Genomic DNA, 13,630 nt, shown 5'->3' with positions numbered 1-13,630 from the left:
CCATAAATTAAGAATGGTAACCTATTGGTTCATTTGTTGACTTCTTTAAATGTAGGGTCTCTCTGTGTGCAGCGCCATGGCTCTCTCCACTTAAACACCTCCAAAAAATGAATTACTTATTAATGGGGGAAAACAAAGCTATTTTAGGAAACCAACTGGCAGAAAACTAATAGCATATGCCTTATTCCATTTCCATAGGCCCTTACCTCTTTTCTGTGAAGAAGTTATATTCCAATTTTAAATCAATAAATTAATCATTTTAAAACTGAAATCATTTATTTTCATCAGTTATCTTTATGTGTAATTATCCTTTATATTACTATAGTCATTGAGCATACAGCTCCTTCAACTATCCTTTAACCTTTCCTTTTGGTGCAAAGATACATACCAACTAACTCATCCAAATATTGGGTGTGAATACTCTTATAAAATAAGGTTAACTCTTTTTTTATATAGCTTTTTATTTGGAAGATATATGCATAGGTAATTTTTCAGCATTGACAGTTGCAAAACCTTTTGTTCCAACTTTTTCTCCCCTTCCCCTAACCCCTTCTTCCAGATGGCAGGTTGACCAATATATGTTAAATATGTTAGTGTATAAGTTAAATACAATATATGTATACATGTCCATACAGTTACTTTGCTGTAAAAAAAGAATCAGACTTTGAAATAGTGTACAATTAGCCTGTGAAGGAAATCAAAAATGCAGGCAGACAAAAATAGGGGGATTGGGAATTCTATATAGTGGTTCATAATCATCTCCCAGAGTTCTTTCCCTGGGTGTAGCTAGTTCAATTCATTACTGCTCTATTGGGACTGATTTGGATCATCTCATTGTTGAAGAAGGCCACGTCCATCAGCATTGATCATCATATAGTATTGTTGTTGAAGTATATAATAATCTCCTGGTCCTGCTCATTTCCCTCAGCATCAGTTCATGTAAGTCTCTCCAGGCCTTTCTGAAATCATCCTGTTGATCATTTCTTACATAACAATAATATTCCATAATATTCATATACCACAATTTATTCAGCCATTGTCCAATTGATGGGCATCCACTCAGTTTTCAGTTTCTGGCCACTACAAAGAGGGTTGCCACGAACATTCTTGCACATACAGGTACCTTTCCCTTCTTTATGATCTCTTTGGGATATAAGCCCAGTAGTAACACTACTGGATCAAAAGGTATGCAGTTTAGTAACTTTTTGAGCATAGTTCTAATTTGCTCTCCAGAATGGCTGGATGTATTCACAATTCCACCAACAATGTATCAGTGTCATAGGGGTAACTCTTAAAGATTATATATGCTTTTAAAAATATTGTATGTCTATCATTCTTTTTTTTAAATTAAATTCTAAATTCTAAGTACTCTTCCACCTATCCTTCTTTCACTCATTTAGAAAGCAAGCAAAATATAATTTTTACATATAAGATAATCAAAACCATTTCTGTATTAACCATATCACAACCATATAGAAAAAAAATAAAGAAAGTGAAATATATATTTTTTAATTTGCACTCAGAGTTTCTTTCTGGAGAGAAATTTGTACAGCATGAATACTTTGGAAGTGTCATAAATCATTTTATATTTTTATTCATTTTCTAATCTTTTTAATTGTATTTGTATTAATTTATTTTATAGGTATTTATTTCATTCTTCCATTACCCACATGATCATTAAAATTTTCTTTGTATTGTTTTCTTTTTTCTGATTATATAAGTACATTATTTTAAAAACTCATTTCTTTATGAACATATTGTGAGAGAAAAATCAGAATAAGGGGGGCTGAGCCAAGATAGCAGGGAAATGACACATGTTTTTCTGAGCTCTCCCCATGACACTCAAATGAACAGGAAATTCAGTCTTTGAAGTGGTTTTGGAGTGACACACACACACACACACACAATTTTCCACAAATATTGGAAGTGTAACAAATTTGCAGAGAAGATAATTCAGAAGATCTCCAGAAAAAGTCTATTTCTACTCGGCATGGAGGGAGGCAGGCCAAGTGCAGGAGGGTTGAGCACAGGTGCATAGTACAGACAGGACACAGTCCCAGGGCAGTGTGGACTCTGATTGCCAGAGAATCTACAGCAGTGTTGGCCACTCTGTCCTGGTTGAAAACTAATAGATCATCAGACTAGTTATAATATATCCAATGCAAATACAAAAAGCAAATAGTGAGTCCTTAAACACCAGAATTACATGGGATTTGGCTATGCCCACCAGCACTGGAAGTCAATCAGCACTGACCCAGCACAGCTATTGCCACTGCTGATAAAGTTTGGACAATATCTCCTTTGCCCTAAAAATGGACCTCAACTTTTATTTTTTTTTTATTTATTTTTTTTTATTTAATAGCCTTTTATTTACAGGATATATACATGGGTAACTTTACAGCATTAACAATTGCCAAACCTCTTGTTCCAATTTTTCACCTCTTACCCCCCCCACCCCCTCCCCTAGATGGCAGGATGACCAGTAGATATTAAATATATTAAAATATAACTTAGATACACAATAAGTATACATGACCAAAACATTATTTTGCTGTACAAAAAGAATCAGACTCTGAATTATTGTACAATTAGCTTGTGAAGGAAATCAAAAATGCATGTGTGCATAAATATAGGGATTGGGAATTTAATGTAATGGTTTTTAGTCATCCCCCAGAGTTCTTTTTCTGGGCATAGCTAGTTCAGTTCATTACTGCTCCATTAGAAATGATTTGGTTGATCTCGTTGCTGAGGATGGCCTGATCCATCAGAACTGGTCATCATCTAGTATTGTTGTTGAAGTATATAATGATCTCCTGGTCCTGCTCATTTCACTCAGCATCAGTTCGTGTAAGTCTCTCCAGGCCTTTCTGAAATCATCCTGTTGGTCATTTCTTACAGAACAGTAATATTCCATAATTTTCATATACCACAATTTATTCAGCCATTCTCCAACTGATGGACATCCATTCAGTTTCCAGTTTCTAGCCACTACAAAAAGGGCTGCCACAAACATTCGTGCACATACAATGGACCTCAACTTTTAAAAGAAAATAAGCAAAAAAGCAAAAAAGAACTCTGACCATAGATGTTTTTTTATGGATTAAAGAGAAGAACAGATCTCAAACCCTGAGGAATTTAAAAGCAGATCATTTCCATTAATGCCACAAAGATGATATAAATTGGTCCTAATTTCAAAAGGCTCTGTTGGAAGAATTCAAAAAGGATCTTAAAAGAGAGCTATAAGAAAATTGGGGAAAAGAAATGAGAACTTTGCAAGCAGATTTGTAAAAACAAACAGAAATGATCTGAAGAAAACTCTTTGCAAAATAGATTTAGTGAAATAGAAAAAGCGTATAACTCCTTAAAAATAGATTCAACAAAATAAAAAAGAAAATCAACTCCCTGAAAAGCAGAATTTGTGAAATGGAAAAAGAAAACAATTTCTTAAAAAACAGAATTTGTGAAATGGGAAAACATCCTTATAACAAAACAACTCAGTTAAAAATTCAATTGGCCAAATACAAAAAAGGACTCAAAAAGGTTATCTGATAAAAATAATTAACTAAAACTTAGAATTGAACAAAGGGAAATGAATGACTCAATGAGACATGAAGAATCAGTCAAGCAAAACAATAAAAAATAAAAAAATAGAAGAAAATGCAAATACCTCATTGCAAAAAGAACTGACTTGGAAAGTATAACCAGGAGAGACAATGTAAGAATTATTTGACTTCCTGAAACCCATGATGAAAAAAAAAAAGAATCTAGACATTGTCTTTCAGGAATTCATCAAGGAAAACTGCCTTGATGTACTATAATCAGTAGATAAAATAGCCATTGAAAGAATTCACCTATTACCTCCTGAAAGAGATCCCAAAATGAAAGGAATATTATGGCTAAATTTCAAAGCTATCACACCAAAGTAAAATATTTTAAGCAGACAGAAAGAAATAATTCAAATACTGAGGAGGCACAATCAGTATTACCAAGGACATACAACTTCCACCTTAAATAACTAAAGGGTCTGGAATTTGATATTCTGAAAGACAAAGAAACATGGAATGTAGCAAAGAATAAACTATCCAGTTAAAAGGATTTATTTTTCAGGATAGAAGATGGACATTCAATGATACAGGTGAATTTTATTTATTAATGATGGAAAAGCCAGAACTGAAAAACATGACTTCCAAATAAAGAACTCAAGAGAAGCACAAAAAGGTAAAAAGGAAAGAACTGTTGAGAACCATATCTTTGTTATGGATATACATAGAGAGTGCAGGTATAGTTTGATTTTATTGTGATAATATAAAAAAAAAAACTGGAGATGGAAAGGGGATTGTATTGGGAAAAGATAAAAATGGAGATAAAATGAGGGAAATTACACCTGATGAAGAGACAAAGGAGACCTATGATAATTGAGGGAAATAAGGAAGGGGAATGAACATCATGCGAATCTTATTCTCATTAGATTTGGCTCAAAAAAAGAATATTAGATATTTGATTTCAATGATTGATTGGCAAAGTTGCAAGATACAAAATAAATCCACAGAAGTCATCAGTATTTTTATATATTACTAACAAAGTTCAGGAGCAAGAGATACAAAGAGAAATTCCATTTAAAATAACTGTTGATAATATAAAATATGTGGGAGTCTATCTACCAAGGAAAAATCACAAACTATAAAAACACAGTTACAAAGCACTTTTCACACAAATAAAGTCAGAGATATCTAATCATTTGGATAAATATCAAGTGCTCATGGGTAGGCCAAGTGGATATAATAAAAAAATGACAATACTACGTAAATTAATCTACTTATTTATTATCATACCAATCAAACTCCCAAGAAATTATTTTACAGATCTAGAAAAAATATTAACAAAGTTCATCTGGAAGAACAAAGCAGTCATCAAACTGATTTGGTACTGGCTAAGAAATAGAATAGTTGATCAGTGGATTAGATTAGGTTCATAGAACAAAATAGTCAATGTCTAGAATAATCTAATATTTGACAAACACAATGTTCCCAGTTTTTGTGATAAAAACAGTTGATAAAAACTGCTGGGAAAATTGGAAACTTGTATGGCAGAAACTAGGCATTGATCCACTCTAACCCCAAATATTAAGATAAGGTCAAAATGGGAAACATAAAGAATGATATTATAAGTAAATTAGAAAAACACAGGATAGTTTACTTTTCAGATCTGTGGATGAGGAAGGAATGTTTGACCAAAGAAGAGCTTGTGATCATTATTGATCACAAAATAGATTTTGATTATATTAAGTTAAAAATTTCTTGTTCAAGCAAAACTAATGCAGATAAGGTTAGAAAGGAACCAATGAACTGGGAAAACACTTTTACATTCAAGGGCATTGATAAAAGCCTCTTTTCTAAAATATATAAAATTGATTCAAATTTATAAGAATTTAAGCCATTCTCCAATTGAAAAATGGTCAGAAGATATGAACAGACAGTTTTCAGATGAAAAAATTGAAACCATTGTTAATAATATGAAAAGGTGCTCTAAATCACTATTTATCAGAGAAAGACAAATTAAGTCAACTTTGAGATGCTTCTACACACCTCTCAGATTGGCTAAAATGACACGAAAAGATAATGACAAATGTTGGAGGGGATATAAGAAAACTAGAACACTAATACATTTTTTGTGGTATTGTAAATGGATCCACCCATTCTGGAAAGCAATTTAGAATTATGACCAAAGGTCTATCAAACTGTGCATACCCTTTGATCCAGCAATGTTTCTACTGGGCTTATATCCTAAACAGATAATAACATAGTGAAAGGGTCCCACATGTGCAAAAATGTTTGTGTTAGCCCTTTTTATAATGGCAAGAAATTGGAAACTGAGTGGATGTCCATCAGTTGGGGAATGGACAAGTAAATTTTGGTATATAGATGTTATGGAAAATTATTGTTCTGTAAGAAATGATTAGCAGGATGATTTTAGAGAGGCCTGGAAAGATTTAAATGAACTGATGCTAAGTGTAATGAGCAAAACCAGGAGATCACTATACAGGACAACATGAAGAATATACAATGATCAATTTTGATGGATGTGGCTATCTTCCACAATGAGATGATTCAGGACAGGTCAGTGATCTTGTGATGGAGAGAGCCATCTGCAGCCAGAGAGAGAGGACTTTGGGAACTAAGTGTGATTCACAACTTAGAATTTTTACTCTTTTTGCTGTTGTTTGCTTGCATTTTATTTTCTTTCACATTTTTCCTGTCTTATTTGATTTTTCTTGTAAAGCAAGATAATTGAATAAATATGGATGCATATATTGGATTTAACACATATTTTTGCTATGTTTAACATATATTGAGCCACTTGCCATCTAGCAGAGGGAGTTGGGGAAGGAGTAGAAAATGGAACACCAGGTTTTACAAAGGTTAATGGTGAAAATTTCCCTATGCTTATGTTTTTTTTTCTTGTAATTCTTTTTTTTATTATAGCTTTTTATTTACAAGATATATGAATGGGTAATTTTTCAACATTGACCCTTGCAAAATTTTCTGTTCCAACTTTTGCCCTCCTTCTCCTCACCCTCTCCCCTAGATGGCAGGTAATCCAATACATCTTAAATATGTTCAAATATATATTAAATACAATATATGTATACATATTTTACAGTTATCTTGCTGCACAAGAAAAATCAGATTTAGAAAGAAGGTAAAAATAACCTGAGAAGGAAAACAAAAATGCAAGCAGACAATAACAGAAGAAATGGAAATGATATGCTGTGGTCCACACTCATTTCTCATAGTTCTTTCACTGGGTATAGCTGGTTCTCTTCATTACTGAACAATTGGAACAGATTTGGATCATCTAATTGTTGATTAGAGCCACGTCCCTCAGAATTGATTATCATCAATTTTGCTGCATGTGGCTTCTTCAACAATGACATGAACCAGATCAATTTCAATAGAGCAATAATGAACTGAACCAGTTACACCCAGCGAAAGAACTCTGGGAGATGACAATGAACCACTACATAGAATTCCCAATCCCTCTATTTTTGTCTGCCTGCATTTTTTATTTCCTTCACAGGCTAATTGTACACTATTTCAAAGTCTGATTCTTTTTGTACAGCAAAATAACTGTATGGACATGTATATATATATTGTATTTAACTTATACTCTAACATATTTAAATGTATTGGTCAACCTGCCATCTGGGGGTAGGGAAGGGGAAGGAGGAGAAAAGTTGGAACAAAAGATTTTGCAATTGTCAATGCTGTACATATATCTTATAAATAAAAAGCTATAACAAAAAACTTTAAAAATTGATCATCATATAGTATTGTTGTTGAAGTATGTAATGATCTGGTCCAACTCATTTCACTCAGCATTAGTTCATATAAGTCTCTCCAGACCTCTCTGAAATTATCCTGTTGGTCATTTCTTACAGAGCAGCAATATTTCATAACATTCATATGCCACAATGTATTCAGCCATTCTCCAATTGATGGACATCCATTCATTTTCTAGTTTTTAACCACTACAAAACAGGCTACCTCAAACATTTTTGCACATGTGGGTCCCTTTCCCTTCTGTAAGATCTCTTTGGGATGTAAGTCCAGTAGTAACAGTGCTGAATTTTCAAAGGGTATGCACAGCTTGATAACTTTTTGAGCATAGTTCCAAATTGCTCTCCAGAATACTTGGATTCATTCACAATTCCACCAACAATATATCAGTGTCCCACTTTTCCCACATCTCCTCCAACATTCGTTATTATCTTTTTTCTGTCATTTTAGTCAATCTGAGAGGTGTGAAGTGGTATATCAGAATTGTCTTTGCATTTCTCTGATTAATAATGATTTGGAGCATCTTTTCATATGACTAGAAATAGTTTCAATTTCTTAATCGAAAATTGTCTATTCATTTCCTTTGACCATTTATCAATTGGAGAATGGCTTGATTTCTTATAAATTAGAGTAAATTCTCTATATATTTTGAAAATGAGGCCTTTATGAGAACCTTTGATTGTAAAAATGTTTTCCCAGTTTATTGCTTCCCTTCTAATGTTGTCTGCATTAGTTTTGTTTGTAAAAAAAAAACAATAACAACAACAACAACAACTTTTTAACTTGATGTAATCAAAATTTTCTATTTGGTGATCAATAATGATCCCTAGTTCTTCTTTGGTCATAAATTCCTTCCTTCTCCACAGGTCTGAGAGGTAAACTATCCTATATTTTTCTAATTTATTTATATCATTCTTGATGCCTAGATCATGAACCCATTTTTGACCTTATCTTGGTGTACTGTGTTAAGTGTGCATCAATGCCTAATTTCTGCCATACTAATTTCCCATTTTCCCAGCAGTTTTTTTCAAACAGTGAACTCTTATCCCCAAAGCTGGGGTCTTTGGGTTTGTCAAATGCTAGATTGCTATAGTTTTTGACTGTTTTGTCCTGTGAACCTACTCTATTCCACTGATCAACTAGTTTATTTCTCATGCTTATGTTTTGAAAATAAAAAGCTTTAATAATTAAAAACAAGAAAAATCAGAACAAAAGGGAAAAACCATGAGAGAGAAAAATAACAGAAGGAAATGAAAAACAGCGAACATGGTATATATTGACTTATATTAATTCTGCACTTGTCCCTCCCTGATGCAGATGACATTTTCTATGCAAAGTTTAGTGGAATTGACTTAGATCGCTGAACCACTGAGAAGAACTAAGTCTTTCATAGTTGATCATCACACATTTTTGCTGTTATTGTATACAAAGCATTCCTGCATCTGTTTGTTTCACTCAGTATCCTTTTTTATAAATGTATCTAGGCCTTTCTAATATAAATTTGTGCATACTTTTTTATAGAACAAAAAAATCCAATTACTTCTTCTTTTTTTTATAAGGCAACCACTACATAAACACACATTTATTAAATGAGTAATGAAGTTGATGTTTCCTTAGAGGTGTTCTTTATACTCATTTTACATATATATACTTAATAATGCTTTAAATTCAGAGTGGAAAAGTACAACATCTGTGCAAACTTCAATTTACAATTCTAAATTTGCAGCCTAAATATCAAATTCTCAAAGGTTTCTGTATTTAATTACACAAGTAGGTTTAATAAACAGGAAAGAATCTGATGAAGTAATTAATACAGGGTTATTTCTAGGTTCAACTTTCGTTGACAATTCCATACAAGAACAACAGATTCTTTGGCCATGCTACAAACATTTTTGCACATGTGGGGCCTTTTCTTTCCTTTATGATTTCTTTTGGATATAAACCCAATAGTGTCACTGCTACATCAAAGGGTATTCAGTTTCATAATCCTTTGGGCATAGTTCCAAATTTCTCTCTGGAATGGATGGAACATTTTACAACTCTGCCAATAAAACATTAGTATCCCCGTTTTCCCACATCCTCTCCAACACTTATCATTATCCATTTCCTAACATCGTAGTGAATCCTTTCTCCAAAAATCTGATAGGTAAAAATTATCCCTTACTCTCCTAATTTGTTGATGGTATCACCTTTATGCCCAAACTATATACACATTTTGACCACATTTTGGTATGGGGTGTGATATGTGAGTCTATGTTGAGTTTCTGACATATTATTTCCTGGTTTTCCAAGCAATTTTCGTCAAGTAATGCATTCTTATTACAGAAGCTGAATTTGGGGGGTTTATTCAATATTAGATTACCAGAGGCATTATTATGTTGTGTATCTAACTTATATCCCTGATACACCCATGTCCACTCAGAGAGAGGATTGTGAGAGCTGAATGTGGATCACAACATAACATTCTCACTCTTTTTGATGATGTTCAATTGCATTTTGTTTTCTTACTCATTTTCTTTCCTTTTTGATCTGATTTTGTTTGTGTGTGTGTGTAACAAGAGAATTGTGTAAATATGTTTATACATATGGGATTTAGCATATATTTTAACATGTATAAGATATAGTTGATTGTTTACCATGTAGAGGAGGGAGTGGGAGGAAGGAGGGGAAAATCTGAAATACAAGACTATGTGAGGGTCAATGTTGAAAAATTATCCATGCATATGTTTTGAAAATAAAAAGCTTAAAAAAATGTTACTGGTGATTTTTTCTTTGAACATTCACACATTATTGACAGGCCTTTTCATTACTTTCAATTATTCCTTCCCCAATAGATCCTTTATCCAGCACTTATTTTTATAATTTTGAAGGTTTTCATTTTGTACAATATTGCCTCTAATGTATGGTATCTTGTAACACTTCTTGTCCATATGTTTTTGGTTGTTCAATAGTTCCATATGCATGCTTATTATTCTGTACTTTATGTTCATTCTCTGGCTTTCCAAGTTTTTTTTGCCTAATCTAACATTGAAACTGTCTTTACTTTTTAATCAATTTGTAGTTGGTAGTGAAAAACATTGCTTAGAATTAAATCAACTTTCTGACACCAGCAAGGCTAGAAGTATTTGAATCTCATTAAATAACTTTTTTCAATTTCTTTATCTTAAAATTACTTCATTTTTCCTAAACGAGGAAGAGCCAAAACAGAGAAAGAAAATAATAGACCAATCTCCCTAATGAATATTATGGCAAAATTTTAAATAAGATAATAGCAAAGAGATTAGAAAAAGTTATAAACAGGATAATTCATTGTAACCAAGTGGGATTTATATCAGGAATACAGGGTTGGTTCAAAATCAGGAAAACTTTTGGCATAATTGACCATATCAATAACAAAATCAACAGAAATCATATGATAATCTCAAAAGATGCATAAAAACTTTTGACAAAATAGAATATCTATTTCTATTAAAAACACCAGAAAATATATATAGAGATGGAGCTTTCCTTAAAATAATAAGTAGCATTTATCTAAAATTAATTAAAACATTAATTATAGTGGAGAAAAGCAGGATGCTTTCTCAGTAAGATCAGGGGTGAAACACAGATGCCCAGTTTCACCACTATTATACAATATACACAATATACAGTTCAGCAATATACAAGAAATGTTGGCTTTAGCAATAAGAAAAAAAAATTAAAGGAAGTAGAATAGGCAATGTAGTTCTTAGAAGATCACTCAAAAACCTACTGAAAACAATTAACAGTTTTAGCAAAGTTGCAGTATACAAAATAAATCCAAACAACTCATCAGCATTTCTATGTATTACTGACAAAGTCCAGCAGCAAGAAACATAAAGAGAAATTCCACTTAAAATAACTGTAGACAAAATAAAATATTTGGTGTCTACCTGTCAAGACAAACCCAGGAACTGTATGAACACATTTACAAAATATACACACATATACTATATCTAAACAATTGAAAAAAATATCATTTGTTCATGGGTAGGGTGAGCTAAGATAATAAAAACAACAATTTTAAGTGAATTGGTCTACTTGTTCAGTGCCATACCAATCAAACTACCAAAAAATAATTTATAATCTAAAAAATATCAAAATTCATGTGGAAAAACATTCTGATAAGACATTCAAGAGAATTAATGAAAGAAATGAAAAGGATGGTGGCTCAGCTGTACTAGATCTAAAAATATATTGTGAAGCAGCAATAATCAAAACTGTTTGGTACTGCTAAGAAATAAAGTGATGGATCAGTGCAATAAGTTAAATCCATATGATGCAGAATCATATGCTTATAGTAATCTAATATTTGAAAAGCCTTCAATGTCCAGCTTCTGGAATAAGAATACACTATTTCACAAACATTTCAGGGAAAACTAGAAAATAATATCAGAAACTTGACACATGCCTACATCTCACCCTGTATACCAAAATAATGTCAAAATGGGTAAATGATTTGGGCATAAATTGTGATGCCATAAGCAAATTAGAAGAGCAAGGGATATTTTATCAGATCTTTGGAGAAAGGAGGAATTTGTGAACAAGGAAGAATGAGAGAACATTATGAAAGGCAAAATAGATAACTTCAATTACATTAAATTAAAAAGGGGTTACACAGACAAAACCAACACAAACAAAATGAAAAGTACAAATCTGTGAAAAAAATTACATTCAGTGTTTCTGATAAAAGTCTCATTTCTAAAATATATAAGAAATGGTTTCAAATCTCTAAGAATACAAGCCATTCTTCAACTAATAAATGGTCAAGGGAATGAACAGAAATTTTCAGATGACAAAATTTAAGCTATTTATAGTATTATGAATATGAAATGAAATGAATGAAATATGAAAAAATGCTCTAAATCAGTACTGATTAGAAAATGAAAATTAAAACACCTCTGAGGTACCATCTCATACTTCTTAGCTCGGCTAAAATGACAGGGAGTAGATTAACATAAATATTGAAAGGAATGTGGGAAAACTGACACACTAGTGCATTACTGGTGGAGTTGTGAAATGATACAAAGAGAAATTCTATTAAAATAACCATAGATAAAATACAATATTTGATTGTCTACCTGCCAAGACAACCCAAAACCTATATTAACACAATTATAAAACACTTGTCACTTAAATAAAGTCATATCTAAACAATTCTGGAGAGCATTCTGGAGAGCATTTTGGAACTATGCCAAAGGGCTATAAAATTGTGCATATCCTTTGACCAAGCAGTGCCACTCTGGGGTCTATATGCCAAAGAAATCATAAAAAAGGGAAAGGGACCTACACGTGCAAAAATGTTTGCAGCTGCTTTTTTTCTGGTAGCAAAGAATTGGAAAATGAATAGATGCCCATTAATTGGGAAATGGCTGAATAAATTGTGATATATGAAGGTAATGGGATATGATTGTTCTATAAAAAAATGCAAACTGAGTTTTGAAAGACCTGGAAAGATTTACACACAGTGATGCTGAGCAAAACAAGCAGAATCAGGAATATATTGGTACATAATAACAGCAAGAATGTGTGATGATCAACTATGAAAGATTTGTTTTTACTCAGTGGTTCAGTCATCCAAGGCAATCCCAATAGACTTGGGATAGAAAATGCCATTTACATCTAGAAAAGAACTATGTACATTTACTATAAATCATTACATGCTACTTTTTCTTCTTATTTTTTTCTCTCCCATGGTTTTTCTCTTTTATTCTGATTTTTCTCTCCCAGTAAGATTCATAAAGCAATGTACATTAAAAACAGATAAATTTATTTGTTTTTTTTAATTACTTCATTTTAAAAGTCTTTCTGTTCATTTCTTGTATTGGACTTTTTAATATCAAAGATATTTTTATAAAATATATCTAAACATATCACTCTCTTCATGCAAAACCTTCAGAGATTGCCTACTCTAATATAAAATAAAAGTTCCTTGACTAGCCAGTTGAGCGTCTTTCCAGTCTAATTCTAACTTACCTTTCCAGGCTTTTGTTCTCATTATTTTCCATTTATCATGCTATTTAGATCAAATTGACTTACATACTGTTCTCCAACCTTGATATTCCATGTTTTGTACTCTATTCTTTGCACTGGATGTACTCTTTCCTCATCTGTAATCCAGAAATCATTAACTTCCTTCACTAATCAATGCAGAAACTTTCTGATCTCCTCAGTAGTTATTTTCTTTGTCTTTTTCACATATATCTGTGTTTATCCTTATCACCTGTTTTCTTTAGAGCTCAACTCACTAGAAGTTAATCTGAATACTCCCTGTA

Source organism: Sarcophilus harrisii, chromosome 4, assembly GCF_902635505.1.
Source record: "Sarcophilus harrisii chromosome 4, mSarHar1.11, whole genome shotgun sequence".
NCBI classification, from domain to species: domain Eukaryota; kingdom Metazoa; phylum Chordata; class Mammalia; order Dasyuromorphia; family Dasyuridae; genus Sarcophilus; species Sarcophilus harrisii.
The sequence above is the reverse complement of the archived record's forward strand: the minus strand, read 5'-3'. Positions refer to the sequence as shown.